Here is a 26,500-nt window from a genome sequence, read left to right on the forward strand (position 1 = left end):
CTACTATGCTGGTCAATGAGCCCTAGTCCTCAGGGGGCGTGGCCTGGGTGCTAGAGGGGTGTGGCCTGTCCTTTAGGCCCACCTATTTAGTAGAAGTCAGTAGCTTGCACAGGTACAGTGGGTAAGAAGTACAATTTGATTTTAAAGAAGCAGTAAAATGAGCCTGGTACTACATTCCCAGCCCACCTGTCCTGAGCCCTTTTCCCCTGTGATGCAAAGGTGACCCCCGGACCGCATGTATAGTTGGCCCCATTGTGCAGAATTTTGCTGACTGTTTTGCCTAGGGAGGGGTGAATCTAAGTTCAGCTAAAACCTAAAACTGACCCAAACCTCAGCCCCCTGCTTGAGCTGAACTAGAATGAAAACTTTTTGCAAGTTTGAAAATCTGTGGGTGGGTTTTTCCACCCCCTATTTGCTGCTGCCTCTGTGTTTCCCCAGGGTGGTCAGGACCCAAAGTGAAGGTGTGAAAAACTTCCAGAGGGGCTTTCAACAAAAACATGTTCAGCCCTGGCTGAAGAGTGGCTGCTGGCAATCTGGCTGAAGCACTGCATTTCTTGACATTTCCAAGAGACTCGGATAATTGGGAGAAACTGCCGTGCTGATAAATACTCTTCTGAACTTCTGTGAGGCTCAGCCCTCACACCTGGCTCACTTGGCCAGCTGTATTGTAACTCTGCTGGCGTCGCTGCAGATTCTGGTGCATGAAAATTTTGGCAGTGATGTAGATTGTCCACCTGTGGGCTGAGACCTGGGACGCCATCTAATGATCATGGTGAGGACACATGGAGATATATGCATGCTTACTAAGAAACCCTGGTGTACCAGCCTAGGTCATGCAACTCTGACTATTTCAGATCACATGGGGGAGATTTTTTCAAAACCTTACACAGGAGTTGGGCCCTCCCCAGCCTCACTGACTTTCACAGGGAGCTGGGTGTCTAGCTGCTCCTTCTGCCCTTGAGGAAGGTCCCTCTCACACACTTTCTCATATGCTAGAAGCTTTGGCTATTTGGTGCCAGATCCCAAATGATCAGGTCAGTATAAGAAAACCCAGGTGCTGATCACTACAGACCCAAATACTGGATAAAAATACATCACTTACATGCTTGGCCTTTCATATTCAAGCCTACAAGACTCTGTCTAATGGGTCCCTATGGACCCAACCACTAGTGGGACATGCCCATCGGTCTGTTGCAGCAGTGGGGAGGCAGATCCTTTGGCAGAGCAAGTATCAGAGGGGTCACCATATTAGTGTGTAGCTGCAGAAACTACAAGAAATCCTGTGGCACCTTATAGACAGATTACCGGAGCATAAGCTTTCATGGGCAAAGATCCGCTTCATCAGATGCACATGCACATGTGGCTGACAAAGCAGGTCTTTGCCCATGAAGGCTTATGCTCCAAAAAACCTGTTAGTCTCTAAGGTGCCACAGGACTTCTTGTTTTGGCAGAAAAGGCACTCTAGCAGAAAGAGGATGTTTCTGGAGCTCAGAGCTGGCACCAGTATCCTTTGTTTGCATGAGATGCAATATTAACCCTTTTCAAAGCAGCCATTGCAGCAAAGGAAGGGATTAATAAGCAAACCCTAGAAAAGGACATTGAATTCATTAGGCTTATTAAACCCAGAACAAACTGACCTGCCAGGGAGGGTCAGGGGAAATGTTAGCTTGTGGGTGTTGGGCTAGATGAGGGATTAACCAAGGACGAACATTAAATCAAAGGACCAGCGGGAATGATGTCACTCGAGAAATGTCCACTCAGCTCTCTGTTGAGCCGTTCACTTTGCCAGAATACAAGATAAAGTCATGAGGATTAAATTTCTTCCAAATATAGTAACCCCATTCACACAGCTGCAATTTCAATTTGTTGAGTGATCGGGTTGGCTGTGTTTACTGCAAGCTCTTAAAAAATCTTGGAAGACAAGTCCACATAGAAATTAAAGGCATTTTGCTGCAGGCTTCATTTAACCATGCTTAACATGCTAAATACACGTAGTACAACTACGAGGCTGATCTTAGATTTTGCCTAGATCCACAATTCTTTTTTGCTTGAGTTATAAACAAGATGACTGAACAGAGCACTGAACTAATACACTCCAGAGAAGGATTCTGCCTGGCACCTGAGGGATGCAAAAAGGCCCAGTATATCCTCAGGTCTTTTAGTTCTGTGTTTGCACTGTGCCAAACACATTGGGTAGTGGGCCAAGGCTGGGGCACCTAAGTGCTACCAAAACACATCTAAGGAACAACACAGGTTGACCCTCTCCAATCCAGCATTCTTTCGTCCAGCAAAATCTGTAGCCCAGTATAACTTCAGCTAGCTGAATATCCACTTATGAGTGTGGCCAAGCATCCCGCAGTCCCATAAAGTTTGTTTCCAGCCACCAGGCCTGGTTCTCAGTGTTCTGGGCTGTCATTTGGCTCTAATTTACTCCACATGTCTTCTAAGAGCCCAGTAAGCAGTGGAAGTGCTGGTAAAGCTGCTAGACAGTATCAGCCTCCTGTGGTTCAGCAAATTCTCTCATTTGGCACCAGTCAGGTCCCGAGGGTGCTGGAATAAAGAGGTTCAACCTGTAACAATTTCCATTTCTAACTTCTTGAGGTTTGTGAGGATTCTGTGTGGAGTAGTCGACTCCTGAAAAGATTTGCAGGTATAAGTATACCAGCCAAACCACCTAGTGGAGATGTATCTTATACCAGCAGAAGAGTTAATTGGCCAATATGCCTATCAGGTCTGCAAACCAAATCAGTTATGTCAGCAAAAGCACTTTATCCCATGCCTCTACACAAAGAATTTTTGCCAATGTACAAGTGACTCAGAAACTCTCCTGGTGGAATGATACAGACAGAAATTTCAGGTCACTAGAAGGACTAGAGGGGTTTGGTTCTGGGCTTCAGTGCAAAAGTTCTGGTTACCTGCTGGCTAAGGCTACACCCCACCCCAAAGTATGGGGGAAATAATAGGTGTGACACTACTGCAACAATTTCTCCAGTGCTGTCCCAACAAACACCCATGTCTGGCTCCAGAGGCAGTAGCCAGTGACCCTGGAAGCAGCAATCAAACTCTCAGAAGAGTGTGTGGAAGAGCATTCTCCCAAGCGAGCGATGATCATTTCAAGGGAAGAAAGGGGGCAACTTGCTCTCACTGTGGATGAAGGTTAAAAAAGTCCGAGGCAATGAAAACTCCAGGGAACTAGGGAGTGGTTTGCTACCAGCATGGAGAGTCCACCTCATGATTCATGGGTCTCAAGCCTGGGTCATGGGAGTAGCTATGTGTCAATTCTCCACCAGGCAGACTGCTGACAAGAGCTTATCAAAGACCCAGGAAACCCAGACCCTTTATGAAGCTCCATCCCCTTAGGTCCAGTTGGCAGAGTCCCAGAGTGGCTGATTACCCCACGAGGCCTAATTAAAGCAGCTGCAGTAAAAGGAAGCTGTCTTAATAACTGTGCCTTGTGCTTCCTGCTACTCACTGTTACTGGTGATATCATCTCCTGCTTCCTGCCCCTGCTTTCCAGGCGTGACTCCTTGTCCTCCCGACCCAGTTTGACTCCTGGCATCTGACCTGTGACTTCCAACCTCCAATTTCTCTCTGCCTTTGACGTCATTGGCCTGATTCTGGTTTCTGACCAGTGGTTCAGATCTCCAGTTCCGATCTTGTTCCTGACCTCCAGGCATCCCAACTCAGCCAACGCTCGACCGCCCCCCCACTCATGCCGGTGGACTTTGGCTTTGACCACTAGTCTCAGCCACCCACAGCCTGGCTGGGGCAGCCTAGTTAACATAAAGCACAACTGTTCTGTTCTGTTCTGGACTGTGGGTTTGTGGAATTCTGTGGCTGGATAGCGACTGTCAAGAAGGAATAAAGAAAATGCTTGGTTCGCTGGGAAGGTTTTGCTGCCCCAGCAGGGGCTGGTGGACACCACCTTGGAAAACTCACAGCCAGGGAGGACTCAGTGAAGCCCCAGTGGACACTGCCAGGCTGAAGTTCAGAGTAAGAGAGCAGCCATGCTAAGACACTGCCCAATGGCTGAGGTATCCCTATAAGTGGAAGTGCAGGAGGAAGCGGATGGGGGTAGTAGATAGACTGTCTCATCCAGCCATTATAGGGGCACACTGGAGTCCCCGTCCTTACATAAGGAAAACAGGGCTCTGGGTCAGCCACAGCAGAAATCTGGGTCAGTGGAGAATGAGGAAAAAGGGCAAGAATGAGACCAGTGAGAGCCCCCTGCACTAAAGAAAACAAGCTAGAAGGACAATGGGACGTCCTGGAGGCAGGAGCAGAGAAGATGGTAGCCCAGAGCCAGGCTTGAGGGAAGAGTAACTCCAGCTGACTGACAGGAGTTGGAGAAAGACAGGGTGGTGGAAGGAAGAGCTCTGGGAACAGTGTGTAGAGGTGGGAGGATCAGAACCTCTAGTTAAGGAGAAAAATGGGGGGCAGCAGGAGACTGAGAGTAAGGAGAAAAAGCCAACAAGCTGCTCATGATGTAAAGATCTGGGGCTAGAAACAGAGGCAGGAGGACATTCCCCACCCATGCAATGTGCGATTTGTGCAGAGGGAAGATGGACGAGTTGACCAAGAACAGTTCAGCGCCCCCACCTGAGGAAGGGACGGCAAAGGGGAAGAGGAACCTCCCTGCTAAACCAGGGGAGAGTGCTGGGCGCCACCCCACGCACCAGTTCTCTGATCACTGAAGCGGCCTGCAGAGTGGGGAACGGAATGGAGCTATCTAATCAGGGTGGGAGGCTGGAGGGAGCTAACGAACTAATTAGCCCCACTGGAGGCTGATAAGGAGAGACAAGAGGAGGTGCTGTTGGCAGAGAACAGGGCTAGCAGAGCCCAGACCCACGGAGCTCTCAAGAAGAGAGCTCTGCTCCTCCCAGGCCCAGGGCAAGGCCTGGTGCTGGAGGCGTATACAGCATGGCTGCATGGAACAGTGGAGGTGTGGGCAGAGGGAACATAAATCAATACTACAGCATTGCTACCGAACCACCAGAGCCTGAGGTGGGTCTGTGCTAATGCAGGTCAAGTGCTGCCCTGTCACAACACCCCCGCGCTGGGCCTTCCGCACTGTTTCCTTCTCCGCTGGGGAGCTCAGCGCACTCCGTTCCCTTCTCTTCCCTCATCCCCCCGCACGCTCAGTCTCACTTTGCTCCGGGTCAGAGGCTGGGATACACCACATTCTGCAGACTGGCAGTGTCTGGGGACCGCTCCCAGCTGGTGGCTTTGCTCTTATTTCCACACGCACCTGTCGTTAAGCTGCACAGCTCCGGGGACCTCTCCAATCCCCCTCTCTTTCCCTAACGCAGCCCCCACACTTGGGGAACTTTCTCCAACTCTCCTTCCGGTGGAGTCCATAGCTGCGTCTACATGTGCACGCTACTTCGAAGTAGCGGCACCAACTTCGAAATAGCGCCCGTCGCGTCTACACGTGTCAGGCGCTATTTCGAAGTTAACTTCGACGTTAGGCGGCGAGACGTCAAAGTCGCTAACCTCATGAGAAGATAGGAATAGCGCCCTACTTTGACGTTCAACGTCGAAGTAGGGACCGTGTAGATGATCCGCGTCCCGCAACGTCGAAATTGCTGGGTCCTCCATGGCGGCCATCAGCTGGGGGGTTGAGAGATGCTCTCTCTCCAGCCCCTGCGGCGCTCTATGGTCACCGTGGGCAGCAGCCCTTAGCCCAGGGCTTCTGGCTGCTTCTGCGGCAGCTGGGGATCCATGCTGCAGGCACAGGGTCTGCAACCAGTTGTCAGCTCTGTGTATCTTGTGTTGTTTAGTGCAACTGTGTCTGGGAGGGGCCCTTTAAGGGAGCGGCTGGCTGTTGAGTCCGCCCTGTGACCCTGTCTGCAGCTGTGCCTGGCATCCCTATTTCGATGTGTGCTACTTTGACGTATAGACGTTCCCTCGCTGCGCCTATTTCGATGTTGGGCTGAGCAACGTCGAAGTTGAACATCGACGTTGCCGGCCCTGGAGGACGTGTAGACGTAATTCATCGAAATAGACTATTTCGATGTCGCTACATCGAAATAAGCTATTTCGATGTTGGCTGCACGTGTAGACGTAGCCCATGAGTGCCACGCTCTGTGCTGGCCCAGAGTTGGGGGGAGTTGGGGGTACAATGCCTACCACAAAGCGTTGCCCACCATATCAGAGTGCTCCGCTCAATGCTGCCAGGTCTGCACGCCTCCAGCTCCTCAGCAGCATATCTGAATTATTCATACTGCCCTGCAGCACTGCACGCTGTGCCCTTCCTTAGGAGCTGTTCCTTTGCTGGACAGTTCCTCATTGCCTCAGGACCCAGCAATAGCCAAGGAAGGTATCAGCACCATCAGCTTGCTCAGCCCCAGGCTTGGACTCCACTATGTTGTTCATTGCGCCAGTCTGGAGGTCTGCTTCCGTAGCCTCCCTAGTGCCACAAGAGGCTTTGCCAGCCTCCCTGCTGAATGCCCATCACCAGGGTATCCCCCCCGTAGGCATCATTCAGTCTGCATAGACTATGGATCGCGCCCTTTAAAGTTTCAATTGAGGACTTCATTTACAGTGTCCATTGTGACTATAAAGACCCACACGAGAGTGACAGTCCTTGCTGCATCTCTTGCAGATGTGGTGGGTGTCTGGCAAGTCCTTATTGTGCTTTCTGTGCACTCGCTTCTCCTCTGCTAGCTGTCTGATCTTCAACTCGCCCTTCTGAAGGCCCTTGTGTAACCCCTGCCTCCATCTGCTGCGGTCGTCTGCTAGTTCTTCCCAGTTGTCCAGCTCGATGTCTACCTCTCTGAGGTCTCTCTTGCAGACATCTTTGTAACGCAACTGGGGGCGTCCGGGAGGTCTTTTGCCAGAGGCTAGCTCACCATACAGGATGTCTTTTGGAATCCTTCCATCATTCATCCTGTGGACGTGGCCAAGCCAGCGGAGTCGACGCTGCCTGAGGACGGTGTGCATGGTTGGGATTCCAGCTTGCTCAAGGACGGCAGTGTTGGTCACTCTGTCCTTCCATGATATTCCAAGGATGCGCCTGAGGCAGCGCAAGTGGAAGACGTTCAGCCTCTTTTTCTGGCAGGCATACAGGATCCAAATCTCGCCACCATAAAGGAGGGTGCTGAGGATGCAGGCTCTGTAGACTTGCATTTTGGTGTGAGTGTACAGCTTGTTGTTATTCCACACTCCAAAGGCATGCTTCAGGAGGCGTGCGAAGAAGATCCCGAACAATGTCGGAGCAAGCACGCATCCTTGTTTGACGCCGCTCCTGATTCTGAAAGCATCCGATAATGCACCGTCATATTGGATGGTTCCTCTCATGTTTTCGTGGAACGACTGGATCATCTTGAGTAACCGTGGAGGACAGCCTATCTTGTGGAGCAGTTTGAACAGACCATCCCTGCTGACCAAGTCAAAAGCCTTGGTCAAGTCGATGAAGGCTATGTAGAGTGGCTTTCTCTGCTCCCTGCACTTCTCCTGCAGCTGCCTTAGAGAGAAGACCATGTCAACGGTAGATCTCTGCGCGGAATCCACACTGCGATTCGGGGTACACCCTCTCAGCAATCTTCTGGAGTCTGCCAAGGATGATGCGAGCAAACAGTTTACCAGTGACGCTTCGGAGGGAAATTCCACGGTAGTTGTTGCAGTCGCTTCTGTCTCCTTTGTTCTTATACAACGTTACAATGTTAGCGTCGTGCATATCCTGTGGAACCTCACCCTCTTTCCAGCACAGGCACAGTAGCTCATGCAGGGGTTCCAGGAGTGTGTCCGCAGCACATTTGATTACCTCTGGTGGCATACCATCCCGACCAGGGGCCTTTCCTGCTGCAATGCTGTCGATGGCTCTCTTCAGTTCATCCACAGTCGGCTCTTGGTCCAGTTCATCCATTACCAGGGTATCAGAGTATAACTAAAAGCAATTAAACCATTTGAAAGACTGTATTCTCCACCTCACATCACACCATCCTAGAAACGTAAGGCTGAAAGAGACCTCAAGAGCCATAGCTTCTCAAGAAGCGGTAAGGCAAGACCAAGAACCCCTAGACCATCCCTGAGTGGAGTTGGTCCCACCTATTCTTAAAAGTTACCAAAGATGGAGATTCCACAACCTCCCTTGGAAGTTTATTTCTGAATGTAAGTACCTGGAGGATTAGAAAGTGTTTCCTGCTATCCAACCTACATATGCATTGCACTGCTCATTTCTTTTTGTCCTACCTGCAGTAGAAACGGAGACTAACTGATCACTGTTCCTTTCAAAGCAGCCTATAACATGTTTGATGACTCTTATTAGGTCTCACCTGAGTCTGCCTTTCTCAAGACCGAACATAGTCATTTTTTTAGCCTCTTCTCATTGGTCAGGTTTTTGAATCAGATGTCCAATATTTTGACAGGGTCAACACCCGAGCACTCACTCTGCCAGTTCAGCTAGGCTTGCTGGGTCAAGCTAGGTTTGATGACTTGCTACATAAATGAGTTTTTATTTTAAATAGATACGTAAGTTAAAAAAATCATAGATAGCTCAATAGACAGATCAATAGATAGAGTCTTCTCCTTGCTCTCATAATAAGACTTAGATGATTAAAAACAAAGAGTTTGAAAGATCTAATCTATCTTTGCTCATGTTGGTCAATAAGTGTATCCCACTCAGTTTCACTTTTACATAAAATTACTTTCTGGATCTCCATATTAGCACACTGCTATTGTGTCTGGGTTCACAACAGAACCTAAAGGGAGGGAGTTGGTTTCACCGTGTTTTTCCCTTTAACCTGTGAGACAATAACCAGTGGACTTTGCAAAGGAAAACCCTACATGTTGGAAGCTCGTGTTGAGCCCATAGCATCTCTTTAAAGCTGCGTTGTAGCTGACTTTATAGGCTGATCCTTCCAGAATCTGCACAGCCTTGTGGGTGTGAGACTCAGAGCAGTGACTGTGGTCAGCTTTCTCTTTTGCGATTTCTCCTTTTTCATTATGACTTTCTGGCTGAGCTCTGTTCCAGACTTGCAAGCTTAGGGCAGCGGGCTGAGGGGAATGATACATACAAATAGGCTCACACCAGCTTCAGTTTTAAAAAGGCCAAAACCCACAATGCTGCACAAGAACAGCTATTGAAACGGGAAGGGAAGTCACCTATGTTTTAGAAATGGTAATGAGGCAGAATCGGTGTGGCAGGGGTTCAGCATAAAAGAACTGGGAGAGAAGAAACCAAGAGAGGTGACTGTGTACGTAGCAAAAGACTCAGATCTGGGATGATGATTCTGTATTTTAAAGTACCTTGGAATGGCCTACCTCTGAACTAGCTGGTATGTGGATAGAGAACCACTAGGGGACCTGAAGAATAAGAATATTTTAATGCAGCATTTTTTCCTGAACAAAACTCAAAACACACCCTAGAGGAGGTTAGGTTACTGAATCCAGTTCAATGGCTCAGACCTCTATCTTTAAGGAACCCAGCAATCTGTGCTCAGGATATTTAAAACAGCCTAAAGGTCAAAGATAAGGACTGTATTTGACAACTCTGCTCCTCCAGCACCCAGGAGTAGTCTACAATCAGACTAAAGATTGTGGGGTGGTGAGGGTGAGCTTTCTCAGAGGCCAGGTCCAGATAGTGTAATTAATCCATCTATCTCCTCTTCCTCCTCCTCGTCATCAAGGCAATTCCCAATGGGATGTAGCCCCTTGCAGATCAAGGCCTCTCACATCAGCCTGTAGCTATATCAGGAAGAAACGGTGGAAATTAACTTCCACTTCACCAGCCTGCCTCCTCTAACATAAAACCAGAGCAACACATCCATGAGAAACCAGCCAACCAACAGCAGAATCAAACCAAAACAAACACTCCACTTCACATGCAACCCTCAGGAGAGACTGAGAAAAAGTGCAAGTCATATATGGAACATGCTAGTCATGTCGCTTAATGCATGGCTGGAAGATGCCCAGATACTTGAGTGATGAGCACAGTTCAAGAACCTCCAGAGAGCAGAGTCCCCATTTTACAAATAGAGAAGTGATTTGCATAGGGTCACCTCCCAGGCCAGCAGCAGAACCCAGAACTCCTGAGCCCCAGTCCAATGCACGAGTCACTGCAGTAAACTGCCTCCGCTGAGCTGTCACTTGTAAAGCGGTGTAGAGGTGATTGGAGGCTCGAGAGACCCCTGGTGACCCAGTACTACCCTGCTCTAACTTTGGCAATAAGAACACCTATGGGGAGAGGGTGAGCCGTGGGGGTTACTTTCTGGAATTCATAAAAAAACCCCATTCTGTTGACCACAGCTTGCAGACCCAAGGCCAAAGCTGTTTCATCAAGATTTTGCAGTCAAGATGTTGCATCCCCAGCACAATGGCATTGTGATACTTGGACCATGCAACAAGGGCAGTTGCAGGTCATAGTAGTTCATGCAGTCACTTTCGCACCTCCTGAGGTTTTGCTTTCAGTTTAGGGGTTCCAACAAATCCAACTACTGCAAATGGAATTGCCACAAAAGCAGAAATGGACAGCCACACAAGCTCTAGGAATCCCTGATGAAGCTTTGAAATTTAACGCTGAGTTTCGTGATTTTGTCAGTACACCCTACAGGGAGATGTAGGAATTTTCTGCCCTTCACTACTTTAATAGGAAGTTGCATTTTTCTGAAATCATCTCAGCTACCTTATTCTTACATGGTTTCTGAATTCCTGTACAGGCCATCTAGCCCTGGTGACTTGTAGCTCTCAAGGTTATCCATAGAGATGCACATCAAGTTCAGCCCCCTGCCCTCTTGGCAAGGCCAAGCATCATCCTTTTTTTTTTTTATCTATTTGCCCCAAAGCCCTAAATGGCCCCTTCAAGGACTGAGCTCACAACCCTGGGTTTAGCAGGGCACTGCTCAAGCCACTTTTTCCAACATTTCTTCCTTGTACTTTTAATCTGACAGCACCTCTCATTTTACTTGCTAGTGGCAAGTATCTCCTCAACATTCCTCCTGGTGACAGCCGAAGTAGGGGAATAATTTAGCTTCTCTGCAATGTCTTTATCTTCCTTAATTGTTCTTTTTATCTCCTCCTATTGCACCAGTCTTCTCACAGGCTGCTCGCTTCTCACAGCGATTCTGCAAAAATATGATGTGGGAAATTGTGTAAATAAATTGTTTGTCTGAACCCAAATGTAAAGCATAACATTTAACAGGACCTTTTGTTAGCATGTAAACTACACAGAACAAAAAATTATTGGTAGCTTAGGTCTAAATGATATGACTGAATCACATTTATTGTGTGCTCACAGGATAAAGATCAGATGAGCTGTATATACTTGGTACTATAACAGGGCTAATTTCACAAAGCTGAAAATGCTTATGAGCCAAATCATCTGGGAGGAAGAATTTAATCATAAAAATGTAAATGAAAATTGGGAATTGTTTAAGGATAGTTTATTAGGCGGCCCTTGAAGCCACAGTCCCACAATCGAGGGACTGTATGAGTCTGAAAAAAAGACACCTGCTTTAAAGCGGAAGTGAAGATAGCTATGATAAATAAATAAATAACAAATGAAAGGAAGGGGAAGTTGGTAGTAGTGAAAATAAATCCAGAACTGGGAATTGTAGAAATTTGATAAGGGAACCAAAAAGACATAAGGAGAAATCTTTGGACAGCAGAGTTTGGTATATAAGACGACACTTTTAACTATATAAGAATAAAAACTAATCCCGATAATCATACTTGTCCATTAGTATAGAGAAAAGTTAGAATTATCAATAAAAATGCATAAAAGACAGACGTATTGAGTAATTATTTCTACTATCTTTGCGGGGGGCGGGAATCCCATCAAATGATGAAAACACTCTTTGCATTCCTCTCGTATTTCAGGAGGATGTAAACTAGTATTCAATAAAAGCTAATATTTTTAAATCTGCAGGTCCAGATAACTTACTATTAAAAGTTTTAGAAGAACTAGCTGAGGAGGTCACTGAACTGTTAATGCTGATTTTCAACAAATCTTTGAACACGGGAGCTATGTCTACACAACAGCGTTATTTTGGAATAAGCTATTCCGGAAGACATTTTCCTATTTGGTTTTAGGAAAAAGACAGGGCTTTCAAAGTCAGGGGGTCCTTTCGAAAGGCCCCTGTCTACACAGGCAGCATGCGTTCTGAAAGCAGCACTTTTTAATTGCATGTGGCCACCGTTATCCTAATGAAGCCCTGCATATTCATGTCAGCACCTCATTAGCATATTCCAAAGGGTCTCATTAATGTACCCCCTCCAAAAGGAGGGGCAAATGTAGACGTAGCCCTTGGGGAAGTTCCAGAAAAGTGGAAGAAAGCTAATGTTGTAACAATATTTTTAAAGGGTAAAAGGATTATCTGAGCAATTACAGATGTGGCAGTCTGCCATAATTTTGGGGCAAAATGATGGGATGGCTAATATATGACTCAAAGGAGGATAATATAAGTTAGTGCTATTCAACATGGGTTTATAAAAACAGATCCTATCAGACTAACCTGGCATCCTTTGGGTGTGGTTCCAAGTTTGGATGATAAAGTAAATAGCGTTGATGTAATATATTTAGACTTTTGTAAGACACTTGACTTACTACTACACATTTCAATAAAAATGAGACTGATATCAAATTAACATGGTACATTTCAAATGGTTGAAAACCGGCTAACTAATAGGCCTCAAAGTGTGAGTAAATGTGGAACACATGTTTTTAAGGTTGTCACACACAGATCTGTTATTGCCCCTATGCTTTTTACCATTAAAATGAATCACCTGGTAGAAAATATAAGATCATCTCTAACACGGTTTGCAGATAACTCAAAACTTGGGGGAGTGGTAAATAATGAAGAGGACAGGTCACTGATGTAGAGAGATGTGGATTGCTTGGTAAACTAGGCACAAGCAAACAATATGTGTTTTAATATGGCTCAGTATAAATGTGTACCTGAACCAGGGTTACAAGGTAGGGGACTCTACCTGGGAAGCAGTGACACTGAAAAAGATTTGTGGTTCTGATGGATAATCAGCTGAATATGAGCTCCCCCTGGGATGCTCTGGTCAAAAAAATCTAATGAAATACTTGGATGCATAAACAGGGGGAACCTAAAGCAGAAGAGGTTTTTTTTTACCACTGTGTTTAGAATGAGTGCAACCACAGCTGGAACAGTGTGTGTAGTCGTGGAGACCACAATTCAAGAAGAATGTTGATAAACTGCAGAGGGTTCAGAGAGGAACCATGAGATTAGAAAGATTAAGGGTTGACTTGACTAAAGTACCCATATGAGGAAAAAATATTTGACAATGCACACATTGACCTAGCAAACAAAAATATGACACAATCCAGTAGTTAGAATTTGAAGCTAGAACAATTCAGACTGGAAGTGAGACATGCATTTTTTACCCTAGCTTTAATAAACTGTTGGAACATGGGTCATGATGGATTGTCCATAGCTGGCAATTGCAAAGTCAACGTTCAATGGTTTTCTAATAGATCTGCTCTAACTGTGTGTTGCCTCGGAGGTCAGCCTAGATGATCACAGTGGTCCCTTCTCACCTCAGAGTCTGTGAATCTGAACCTGTGATACACGGACAGAATTTCTTATTTGTTTTGATGACTTTGGCTCTCTGCTCTTCAGACTTCTTCCCTGCCCTCCTCACCCTTCTCACGTTTCACTTGCCACAGTTAAAGTTAATCTCCACTGACCTCAGGCTGGAGTTCTATTCTCTGAGGGATACCAGGTGGATCAAGTAACCTCTTGAACCCGTCATTTAACAATCGCGCGCCTGGCTTCCTTTTGCATTCTAGGAATAGGTGTACTGTCTGTGACTCTTCATTGTGTATACACAGACTATACAATGATAGGGCCACTTAAAACCTAGATAGATTGGTCTCTTCCATGCTCTGAGTCTATGGATTTTAATTTGACTTTAAGATCTTTCCAATGTGTGGCAATCCATACTGTGCAACAGTTTCACATATGTGGGAAGATATACGCACACATGCTACCTTACAGACTTCATCCTACCTTGCCTGCTTTGGCCACACCCTTGCTCTAGCCACGAAACAAGCCATTGTTCAAAGGGAAAACTACATGCTGCTGAATGAATAACACCACTTCCTGAAGCACCCGAGTCTTTCTGGAAGGTTTAACCATCCCCGTACTGGTTATGCCCTGCCCTACCTCTCCCGTGATGGCTGACAAGATAACAGCTCATAATGACATGGCAGCATGTGGAGAGAGTAGAGTTGCCAGTTTGGGTTGGATGTATTACTGGAGGTTTTGTCACATAACATAATCTTTAATTAAGATTAATCTTTAATTCCTGGAGACTCCAGGACAAACCTAGAGGGCTGGTAACCCTTGGAAAGAGAAGAAATGGAAAAGGAGATATGGTCAAAGAGTACACAGTTGGACATTAGGCGTACAGCTGGCACAAACTGTAACTAAAGAATCATAAAATCATAGAACACTACAACTGGAAGGGACCTTGAGAGGCATCGAGTCCACACCCCTGATCTCACGGCACAACCAACCACCATTTCTATCATCCCTATTAGCTATTTATCTAGCCTGTTCTCAAATATCTCCAGTGATGGAGATTCCACAACCTACCTAGGCAATTTATTCCAGTAATTAACCACCCTGCATTTTAAGCCCATTGCTTCTTGTCCTATTAACAGAAGTTAAGGAGAGTATTTTTTCTCCCTTCTCCTTGTAATAACCTCTTAGGTACTTGAAAGCTGTGATCATGTCTCCTCTCAGTCTTCTCTTTTCCAGACTAATCAAACCCACTTCTTTCATTCTCCCCTCACAGGTCATGTTTTCTAGACCCTTAATCATTTTTTGCTACTCTTCTCTGGGCCTTCTCCAGTTACTCCACATCTTTCCTGAAATGTGATGCCCAGAACTGGACACAATACTCCAGCTAAGGGAGATAGTTTGCTGAGGAACATGAGGTGGGAAGCCCCAACAGGAGGAGGGATTCCTGAGCATAGTCTCCTCCTAATTAATGATAATAACGCACCTTCACACCTCTTGCAGTGCCACCAGCGCTGGATGTGCAGGAAAGGGCTTGGATGCCGTGGGATGGGAACAGCTGAGTTCACCAAGAAAAATAAACAGATGATGCTACACCAGGCACAACACCCCTTGGGGTGTTTGTTGTGCCGACCGCAGTCAAACTGATTTATTCTCTTTCCCTGCTGCCATGCTAATGTGTTCACCGCATTGGGCGGTGACAGGCCATCCACCAGCTCAATCGTTGTGGGTGGATTTTTATAAATATTGTAATTTTGGGACCAGGAATAATATTTTATTTCGCTCTGTCTGCAGAAAAGGAGGCTGTAACATCGCATTTGAGAGAGTCTCCGTTGACTGCCTGCTGGAACTGGAAGCAGTACCAGGAACGAATTTCCCGGGTGTGGCATTGTACTGTGTTTGGGTACATTGTGGTGTGGGAGGGCTAGGCCTGAGTCACTGGGCACTACTCGAAGAGGGAGGCTGCGTTAAATGAACAATGACTGTTCCCCTTATGGAGGCTGATGATGTAGAGCGAGACGAGACAGAATCAGACACAGGAACAAGACCTCACAAGGGCTCCCAGTTGTGTTTGCTGGAACGTTGCTTTTAACCCATGCCTCTAGTGAGGGTGGAAGATGATCTGTTCAGAGGGTATGGTGCACCTGGCCGAGCAGGAGCCAGCAAGCTTCTCCATGCAGTGCCTCAGCCCTGAGCTGATTCTATGGTTAAGGGGTACATCAACAGCTGTGAGGTATGTAGTTCTTCCTCTCTTTGCGGGTAGAGGCTTTCAGGGTCAGGGGAGGAGGAAAGCTAGTTTTAGCAATGCAGTTACATGCCTGCTAGGAAGTTAGTTGGGAGCACTGGTCCACTTCACAAAGCCCATCATCAGCTTATGGTCTCCACTAACCCAGGCACGAAAGTCTCTGTATTCCATTTACCACCTGATTTAATGTAGTTGCCCTGTGCTCAGGGGAAAGGAATGCCGAATCAGCTGTGGGGAGGAAGCTTGCATTCCCTCTTGGAAAGGTGGCAGCAGCACTTAATTTTCACTTGTGCTGCTTCTGGGGGTAATTTGGCACCATTCTGGTTTCTCTAACTAGCTGTTTTATTAAATTCACTGGATTGTGTGAACCAGAGCTGAGAACTTTGCTGAAATTTTAATCTGTGCCTACAACGTGTGTGTGTGTGTGTGTGTGTGTGTGTGTGCATGAGTCATTTTAATTCTTGCTCATGTTATTTCCTGGAGGGGGAAGGGAGCTGGTGTACGCCCCAGTAGAAGAATGTAATGCTCAAGCCCCATAGCAAGGAAGAAGTAGAGGGGTGGCTCAGTCAATTTCCCACTTGGAGGGGCACTGAGTCGGAAGAGGCACAAAAGGCCATTCCTTCTTTCCTGACTGCACCACTCCAAAACACTCATCCAAGTGCATCTGGAGGTGCTCAGCGCCTGGCCTCCGGAAGCTGCAGCCGTGTCTCATCTCTGTACCATTGCTTTCTGTGTGTCACTGCGGGCTGAGGTGAGACTCGGGGAGGAAACCACAAGTGGTCTGGGGTGCAGTATGTGACTACTACAATACACTGGGGTCCAGGTGCAGCCTTTCACACAGACATGGGCTGTTGTAGGAAGAACCGGATGGGCCATTGACAGGAGCTGACAGACTCTCTCTCTCAGGGAAGTTTTATCCAGCACACATCTGTTGTGATGTTGCTTTCTCACATGCCCTGTATCAGTTTGTTTCACATTGCCCTAGCTTGTCTTGTTTCCTCTTCATGTTGTTCCCTTTTGTTAAAACTTCTTGTAGAATGGTTCCTCTGGCACTGAAGCAAACCAAGCCAATGCTGACCCAGATATTCACCCAGGCCTTGCACTGAACCCGAATGGGACCGTGACTTTAAGGTGATTTATTATTCATTAACATGGCACTTGTGATTTCTGGCTGGGATTGGAATCATTGAAATTACCCACCCAAAGTGCATTGAGAGAGAATTAAGGTTGAAAGCATCTATCAGTAAAACCAGGCTTGTCTTGGGGTAACATCTCTCTGTCTCATCCTGGGGCAGAACCCACTGGAATTTTCAGGAGGAGGAAGGTCTCGTGGAAAGTGCTTGTGTGGTTTCGCAGGTCACAGAAAGTACAGATAAAAAAAATAAGTCAATTTCTTCCTTGATATACACTCAGCTGAAATCAGTGGGACGAAACTGTGGAAGAATTTGATCCAAGAACCTTTGGTTGTTACCTCTTGGTGACTGATCATTACAACTGTTGTCAGTATCATCAAGCCTGGGAAAGAAGATTTAAGTAAAGATCTGGGGACCAAGAAATTGGTTTTATTCCTATTTCCGCTACTGTGTTTCTCTGGGCAAGCCACACAACTACTCTATTATTGAGTTTCCCCGACCTATAAAATGGGGATAATAATTAGAGGTGGCTGGGGAAACAAATTGCCTGTCAAAAATTTTGGTAGAAACAAAAAATTTCAGTTTTTGTTTTGCTTTGCTTTGTTTTCTGCTGTTAATTTGAAAATGAGGAAAACAATCCATTGTGTCAAAAAAAGCTCTTTATATTTGGCTGATTTACTTTCTGTGCTTTATCGCCAACATGTGATTACTGACAAATCTTATGAGGTTTACTGGAAACTGTGGTGAAAGAAGGGTTAATAGAGTGAGGGGTGTGAAGGTGGTTTAGACACTCAAGGCAGAGGAGACTGGAATGTCTGGGCCCTGCGGCTGTTGATTATTTATGGCCCTGAAGCTGGGCCTCTGTTGGAGCCTCAGAGTTTAACTCCTCTGGACACTTCCATCCTGAGCCACGCCACTGGCGAAGGAGCATTTGGGGCTTGGTTTTTAAAGAAGTTAAGTGTGCAATTGCACATATATTTATCAGAGGCCCAACTGGCCCATGCACCTACCACAACCAGGGACTTGTGTGTGCAAATGACTAATTGTGCCCTTTCCAGGATGCAGTGATAACTGTGCCTCTTGAAGCTGTGCGCACAGTTCTGTCCCTGTGCTGCTTAAAGCTCAGGCCCATATATTGTAAGTTCATTGGGGCAGGGACATCATTTACTAAGTGTTGTACAATATCTAGCCCAATGAGGCTCGATTTGGTTTGCTCTTCCAGCTGCTACCTCAATGGAAATAACAAATTAGAACAGTACCAATGCAGCTTATATGTACTGTATCCAACGGCGTCCCTTCTCTGCAGGATCCACCTACAAACCAGAATCTCATTTCTCCCCAAATGATCAATCACTCTCTCTTTTGCCCTCATATTTTTCACAACGGTAGTGGTTCAAATGGAAATGGAGGAGGATACAAATTTTATACCAAGAGCCCTGCAAATTTGTGGCTGTCCGCTTTACATCCATGGGTGTAAATAAAGGTTTCCACAGCTCATTTTTGCCGATACAGACGTGGATGAGGATACAAGTGTCATATCCATGTGGAATTCTGTCCATCAGTGGATGTTAGCCAAGACAATCAGGGACTCAGCCAGGGTTCTCTGTAAGCTGAGTGTTTGCGAGGATGCCTAGGAGACATTCAGGTGCTGTCCAGCTGACTGGCAGAGCACCCACAGCCACCCACAGCATGTATATCTGCTGGTGGTACACAAGTACACATGCTCCGGCTCACAGCTATTCCGCACAAGGATGGAAAAAATTAGCGGGAACATTGGACTCACCCCCAGGCTCTAGATGTCTATAAGCCAACAATGGCCAAAAGCTTGGCCTGGACAACAGAGAATGAATGACTGAGTAATTGCCCTGTTCTGTTACCCCCTCTGAAGCTTCTGGCACCGGCCAGTGTCAGAAGACAGGGTACGGGGCTAGATGGACTGATGGTCTGACCCACTGTGGCCATTCTCTTTATCAGCTGTCTGATGGGAGAATGAAATACAGACAGACTCTTGAGGATAAGTTCTGCTCTCATTTACACCTGTGTTTCCCCATAGACTTTGGTGACTCTATTCTGGCTAGCCCCAGTCATCTGGTCCCAGAAAAGGCAACATGCCGCAGTCTAACTGGCATTCTAATTTAGAAGCTGGAGAATTTGTTACAATAGCAGCTCTCATGGGCTTCCAAAAGAACAGAGGCTCCAAAGAACACAGATGAGCAAGAGGTATTGGCTGACAATTTATATTCCACACATAAGGAAGGGTCATACCCAGGAGAAGCCAGGAATTTCCAAGGTCAGGCCTGTGCACCATCCATGAATCATAGCTTCATTCCCAGGTACTGCAGCAGGCTGGCAATATTGCAGACTTTACATACTCCATGGTGCGTGCGGGCTGGAGGTTGGAAGGCTTGGTTGTTAAAGCTGAAGGCAACCTGCTAACCCGCCTTTCACTTTGTATGCCCTTCGCTTTTCCCAGCCTACTTTCAAAATATTTAAACTCTTTAGCGTATATGGTGATGTGTTTTCGTTACTGGAGAAGAAGGGGCAACAACAAACATTTGGTCTCAGAAACCAGTGTTAGGAGGCCAGGAGACCTGAATCCAGCACTGTGCCTCAGTTTCTCCCTCCGTGGGAAAAATGATACTTAACCCACGGTGGCAGGGTCAGTCTCATTCCTGGGCCCCGGGTCCTCTGTCTAGTCCACTGGCCCCACCATACAAAATCCTGTTACCCTTGCTGGGGCAGGGGGCAGCCTGGGGGGAAGCTGGTCCCCACCCACTCATTCTGGGTTCCGGCCCAGGGACCCTGGATGGCCAGGACCAGCGAGGGCTGACTCCCTTCACCCTCGCCCCTGCAGCTCCTCTCCCTGGGCCACTTCCCCAGACGATTCCCCTGGTACCTCCTTCCGCTAGTGGTAGCCACGGCAGCAACCCCCCTCCTTTGTTTGGCTCCTATGGCTGAGCAGTTCCCCACAGTCTCTGGTTGAGCTTCCGTTCCCCTGGACTGGGGCAGCCCAGACCCCCAGGTCGCTGAGGCTCCTCTCCTCTTTTGTGGTATCTGGTGTTCCTCCAACTCTTCTTCCCTCTCCTCACTCACCTTCCAAACTCTCCTTAACCACCCTCCTCCTGCCCTGCATGGCCCTGATTGGGATCAGCTGGCCCTTATTGATATAGGGCCGCCTACTCCTCAGCTGCTCCCACTCTGATTGTCAGCTCCATCTCTGCCCTGTTTTTATTCCTGTCTTTCCTCTCCTGGCCCCGCCCTGCCACGCCACCTTTAATAGGGTCTTGATGATGAACAGCTGGAAGGCACCACAGAGATGCAAACTATTATTATTAATAATCTGCTGACAAATCTGTGATCTTCCATGGGGTATGAGTTAGGAGGGTGGTTCCCAACCTGGGGTCCATGAAGCCCTGGTGGTCCATGAGGGTATTGCAGGGGGTTGGTGGAAAAAAAAAAAAAGATTAATAAAAATGATCATAGAAAATAAGTTTTAAATAACTTTGCAACGTTACAATTAATTATTATTTTTAAATTAAATATCTTCCAATAATGTTATTTATTGGGTATGCATCGTTTTAAACGTTAACTCTTTGCATTTCCGTTTTCTTTCAGTGATGTGTGCAGAGCAGCTAGAATTGGCTTTGATGGGGGGTCTGCAGATGGGGGTTTGGAGAGGTCATTGGGGTCTGAACTAGTGAAAAGGTTGTGAACCACTGACATAGGATGAGGGACCCCATCATGATAAGCACTGTGCAAATACAACAGTGGCAGGCCTGTCTCACAAAACACACACTCTAAACAGAAAAGGAAGGCCTGTTGTTCCGAACTGCTTCTACTTGCTTCAGTTTACGGATCAGGTCTGTATTTTCAACAAGAACATTACCTGACGAGGAAAGACAGGCGGTGAAACTTTCCAGCTCATAAAACAAACCAGCCAATGTACCAGGGAGTTTGCATGAGTCATGAGATTTGCACTGGGATACTTTTGCTTCTAGGAGAGTGATTAAAATCTAGCTCACAGCAGCAGTGACTAAACATCGTCACTATCTGCTGGCTTCTGCACGGCCTGTGTGAAATGAGTCTTAGTCATGTTCCTTGTATCTACATGACAACCAGTGTTCGGGCAGGCACGCCACTTGGAAAGGCAAGGATTGACGGGACCCATGACGCATTGTGGTTCTTCCTCCATTGTTAATATAAGTGAGGGTTCCAAAAAACAAACCAAAACGAGCAGAATCACAAGAGGTGGGGGCCTAATGAGTGAACGCAATGAGTGAGGGGCTGGGATCGAATTCTGGCTTGCCAGGGGAGAGGCAGTTTCAGTGGTTTTGAAAAGTGCCACCAGTGCCAATGCCCTGTTGGTGCTCACCATAACTGAACTTCTTGAACTCAGGAGATGGTCAGGACTGGAGTGGCAGGGCATGCAGCCAGGGCTGAAGTGTGTTCCTAGAAGCTATCGTAAGGAAATTTACTCAGTACCTCTGGGCACTAAGCCTAGGTCTAACCAATGCTCTCTTTAAGCCTGGGTGGCCCTCAGGAGAGATTGCAACGGTGCTGCAATTATCACAGTGCCCACAGCTAGGTTTTTATTTCTACTCGTGATCACGTTTCCACATGCCTCCATGCACGTAAAAAATTATTCCCCACATGCACGGACAAAGTCTGCAGGGGGGTGGAAAGGGTTAGATGGAACACAGGGTCTAACTGGTGCTATTAGTTGCTTAACTTCAAGAACTTTAGAACAATGACTCTTTTAAAAGTGGGAACTCCTTAAAATAAACCAGAGAGAAGAAATGGCAGGAGGGAATAAAGAGAACAAGGAAGCTGCTGCTTAAGGCTGCTTACAGTGCAATGAGTCACCTGGAATAGACTTTAAGAGCCAACCCAAGCCCGGCTCAAGCAAAGACAGGACTCATGTATAACCTGGGCTCCAGTCTCTTCTAGCTGTATTTGCCCAACCTAGCATGTACAAGCCCCAAGCCTCCCAACACCAGTTCTGGAGACAGGGGTTCAGCCTAAAATGGACTATGTTCTGAATGCGAGAACCTTGCTAGAATGTTTTCTGTAGAGGGCCCAGACACTGAGAACAGTCAACAATAAGTACATGCGTAGGAAGTGGTGAGACTCCCCATGGAAGTCGAGCCTGGGTTCTGACAGAGTTCTGTTAACGTAATTTGGTCTCATCTACATTGGCCAGTTAAGCTACGGGTCAGATTGTGAATTCCTTGTGCAAACTGATGACTCATGCGAGCAGCTCCTTGGAAGTCAAGGGGGCTGGAGGTGCTCAGCTTCTTCCTCGATCCAGGCCACAGGTCTGACCAGGAATTCTTCCTCAGAAGCTATCTGTGGGTAAGGCCAAAGCACCCAGGCCATCAGCAGGATGGACTGAACCTGTGATCTTAGGGGCTAAAGCCCTGTACCCTGGCACATGAGCTAAAAGCCAGCTTCCCTTCACCCAAGACTGTAGAGCAGGGACTCTGGGGTTACATGTGAAATAAAAAGAGGCTCTAGAACAGGTGCTGAAAATACCAGGCTGGACCAAGGCCTGGCTGGAAGTTGCAGCTAGACAAATTCAAACTCAAAATAAGGTGCCCAATTAGGTAAGTGATTGTTGGACCAATGTACCAAGGGTCATGGCGCATGCTCCAGCACGGCCATTTTTAAAGCAAAACTGGATGTTTTCTCAGGCATCTGCTCTAGTTTAGCCACTGTTATGGGCCTTGAAGCTGAAATTACATTCCAGGGCCTGTGTTACACAGGACGATCACAACAGTCCCTTTGTGATCCTAAAAATCTATGAAATTATTAATGTGCCCAGCATCCACCCCAGGCCTTCTGCAAAAGGAGGGATTGAACCTGATCAAATGGAGACAGAAGGAGGAACATACTACAGGGGGAAGGGCCTGGCAATGCTCCAAGTGTTGACACTGGATGGAAACACAGCAAATTTTCCCCTGCAATAGTAAAATCAGCCAGGAGCATTTCCCATCCCTGCTGTTTCCAGGAACGGAGTTGAATCATTCTCCCAACATGCACCTGCCAGAACTTTTAACAACATCCCAGAATCTGTCTGATTCAAACACATCCTGGACACACTTGTGTGGCTCATTTTTTTTTAAGTATTTTCAATAGATTGAAAATGAAATGCTGACAACACTAGCACATGCTTGGGAGGGGTGGGGGAATTTTGCCTTCAAGGTATAATAATACTTTGTATGATGTAGCATCTCTCCACCTGAGCATCTCAAAGCACTTTTCAGATCTCACAGGTTGATCTTATCCAGCAATATCCATAGTCTGGCATAATTGTAGTTAGCTGGAGGACCACTTATCATAGGTGTGGCCAAGTTTCCTGCATTCCCATAAAGCTGATTTACAGAGTCCTGGCTCTCAGCATTCTGTGCTGTTATTTAGCCATAATTGTGCTAGAGAATATTGACCTCCTGTGGTCTGGCAAATTCTCTCATCTGGCACCAGTCATGCTCCGAGGGTGCTGGACGAGTGAGTTTCAACCTGTAATATCATGGCTAAGCCTCACTACACCAGCTTAGCTGGGTGACATTTTATCTGTTATACAGGTATATAAATCAATAGAGAAGCTAAAAGCCAAATTTTCCAGTGAGTTCTCTAATTTTGGGTTGTCTAGCAAAGAGGCTTTGAGCTTGGTTTTCAGTGGTGCTCAACTCCATTTGTAGTCAGTGGGTCTTGAGCACCACTGAAAATTAGGCCCAGGTGTCCCAAACTAGCCCCCAAAGTGAGTACAGGTTGACCCTCTTCAGCTCCGCACCTTCAGGACGTGACCAGTGCCAGACGAGAGAATTTGCCAGACCATGGGAGGTTGATGTTGTCTAGCACATTACCAACACTTCCACTGCTTACTGGGCTCTTAGAAGACATTCAGGGGTAAATTACAGCTAAATAACAGCACAGAGCACTGACATCCAGGCTGGTGGCTGTAAGCAAACTTTACTGACAAAAACGTGGCCACACCCATGAAAAGTGGTTGTGCAGCTAACTAAAACCATACCAGATTACAGATGTTGCTGGACAAGAAAGTGTCGGGTTAGAGAGGTTCAACCTGTAGGCACCTTGGTGTGTGTGATTTTTTGCAAGGAGATGCAGTGAGTTTGCAGAAGAATGCGGGCGGAGGCCAGAAGTTTTGATTCCCAATCTGCTGATTCATCTATTGGATTTCCAGTTTAACCATAGACACATTCATCTTTTGAACGTGCGCTTTCATAATTCTATGATGTCAGCTACTGAAAGAAGCCATTGATTTTACCATTCTCACTTTCCGTGTCATGTCCAAGTTTGGCATAGCTAACCTATGTCTCTGCTCTCTATTTCCTCCTGCTCCACCACCCGCTGTCCTTGTGACACATAAACCACACTTCAGAATTTTCTTCTTGTCTCCTTCTTCCACTCTTGTCTTCATGAGTTCTTTCGTGGTACTCATTATGGGTTCATCCCTCTCTGCTCCAAAACCACCACCCTCTCTTCATTCAAACCACACCTTAAAGCACTCCCTCTACAAGGTCTGTTGCTGAGCACCAGCACAGTAAGAAGAAGGTACCACAAGGAATAAATAGAATAATAATGGTGAATGTTGCTTTTCCCACTGCGGCTTGGCCTTGGCTGGGAGGCCTACTGATGAATTTGTGACATATCCTCTCCCTTGCATCCAGTTGTGATATAATACACACAGGATCATGAATGGGACCCAGACTTTCTCTCAGCTTTGGGGGAGTTTTTCCGATCAGGGACTTTGGCTCCAGACATGACAAGCAGAAACAAGACCAATGCAGAAGCAGACACTGGAGTGTGGGGAAAGGAAGCCTTTATTGAAAGCACAAATAAAATTGAACCTCCAGCAAGTATGTACAAAGCAAATAGGCAGCTCTGTGTTTGAAGCAACCACTTGAAAGCAGACATGAGCCCAGATTTGAACCCTGGATTGAAATACCCCTGCAACCTCAGAGAGGTCAGGTCCAGCTCTGCTTGTCACATCTGGAACCAAAGTCCCTGATGGGAAGAATTCCCCCAAAGCTGTAAGAAAGTCTCGTCCCATTTATCACACTATTCATCTCAGACCCAGTTCTATCTTAAACTAACTTCTGAAGTGCCAGTAGAGTAACCACATCTGAACTTTCAAAAAAGAAGAAACCCCTGAGGGAGTGTATCTGTACCTACCAACTCATGTTGTATTCATGTCTTATAGTGTCTATACGGTACATTAATATGTGAGTTGGTAGATACTGATATAGATACACTCCCTCTCAGGGATGTCCTCTTTTCTGAAAGTTCAAACCCTGGATTCCAGTACCACTAGATTCAGCTTTTCATTGAAAACTCGCCTATGCTAGACTCTGCTGGCTTCTGGGATATTTTTTCATTTTGGAGTGATCTTTGTGCATCAGGAGGAGAAATGCGACATGGCTCAGGGGGATGAGCTGGGACACTGGGAAGATATATGTGTGCATGTTAGAGAGCTTGGGAGAACTTTTCTTCTAGAAAATTGTGAGGCTAGTAAAAAGTTCATCATACCTGAAATAATTACTGAACTCACAAGATCACATGTGAGGGAGAAAAGAGAGAGCAAGAAAGGCCCTGGTGGTCCCATCCATTGCACTTTGTTTTGGGGGTGCACGTTTGCCAATCTTTAGGCAACTGACCATCAAAGCCAGAAAATCCCTGACCCTCCTCTGCTTTAGCTGCCTAACGGTTCTGACAGCTTTGTTCCTTGCATCAGTACACACATTATTTTGTCATGGATCCACAGCTAGGGAGGAGCTGGACAAAAGAGATGAGAAGGGCATGAGACATGCTTAACCAACATGATGTGTGTGGGGGGGGCGGGGGTGAGAGACGGATGGGAGGGACAGCAGGGGGCTGCTGGCCAGTGTATTTTTCAGGTTATTCCTCAGTGTGCAGGAGGTCTTTGATCTCCACACAGGTGAGCATCAGGAGCGGTCAGACAAGTTGAACAGCAAAACTCATGTCAACTAATGCTTGTCATTGCTAAGATTGCAACACAAAGGCAAAGGCAGATAGATTATTTCAGGTCTTGATGTCCTTATTTCCACTTTCTGCAGCCTGTAAAATCACAGGAGAAATGAGGCTATAGGGGTGAAAGTTCAAGTTGGAAACCTGGAGGAGGATGGAGATCTGGCAGCATGAAGCTGCCAAGCTATCAAAGAAGGGATTTTAAGGTTACAGGAGAGAAATTCAAGGCATACAAAATCATCTGATTACTGAGCTCTGAGTTCAGGTTCCACCAAACAATCAACGAGTCACCACACAGCAGAGTTCATACTCTCCTTAGCATCAGCATGTTCTTCACATTGCGGGATCTCAGTCCACCTCCAAAGGAAGAGCTGAGTTCATGTCCGTTTCTACTTGGCAGAAGAAGAGACACCCAAACAGAGAAATGAGAAAGCAGCTTGCATCTGTCATAGAAGACCAGGAGAGGAGGTTCTCAGAGGCCAAAGAAAGGAAAAACAGTGCAGAAATTGTGCTCTATTCCACCAAATATACTATGGTGATACGGGGGGTACACTTACTCTTACCAGGATATTGACCCACCTAGGGGGGATGAACGAAATCAAACTATCAGGGCTCAACAGCTGATC

At 46.7% G+C, this 26,500-nt stretch overlaps 1 long non-coding RNA gene across 1 annotated transcript; it reads left to right on the forward strand.

The window, feature by feature from the left end:
• Positions 1 to 588: 588 nt before the first annotated feature.
• Positions 589 to 17,400, forward strand: LOC142018569 (uncharacterized). Its single transcript, XR_012646856.1, has 3 exons — positions 589 to 772; positions 15,285 to 15,723; positions 16,772 to 17,400. It is a non-coding gene; the product is annotated as an uncharacterized LOC142018569 (long non-coding RNA).
• The last annotated feature ends 9,100 nt before the right edge of the window (positions 17,401 to 26,500 follow it).

The sequence above is a fragment of the Carettochelys insculpta genome, chromosome 10 (assembly GCF_033958435.1).
Source record: "Carettochelys insculpta isolate YL-2023 chromosome 10, ASM3395843v1, whole genome shotgun sequence".
NCBI classification, from domain to species: domain Eukaryota; kingdom Metazoa; phylum Chordata; order Testudines; family Carettochelyidae; genus Carettochelys; species Carettochelys insculpta.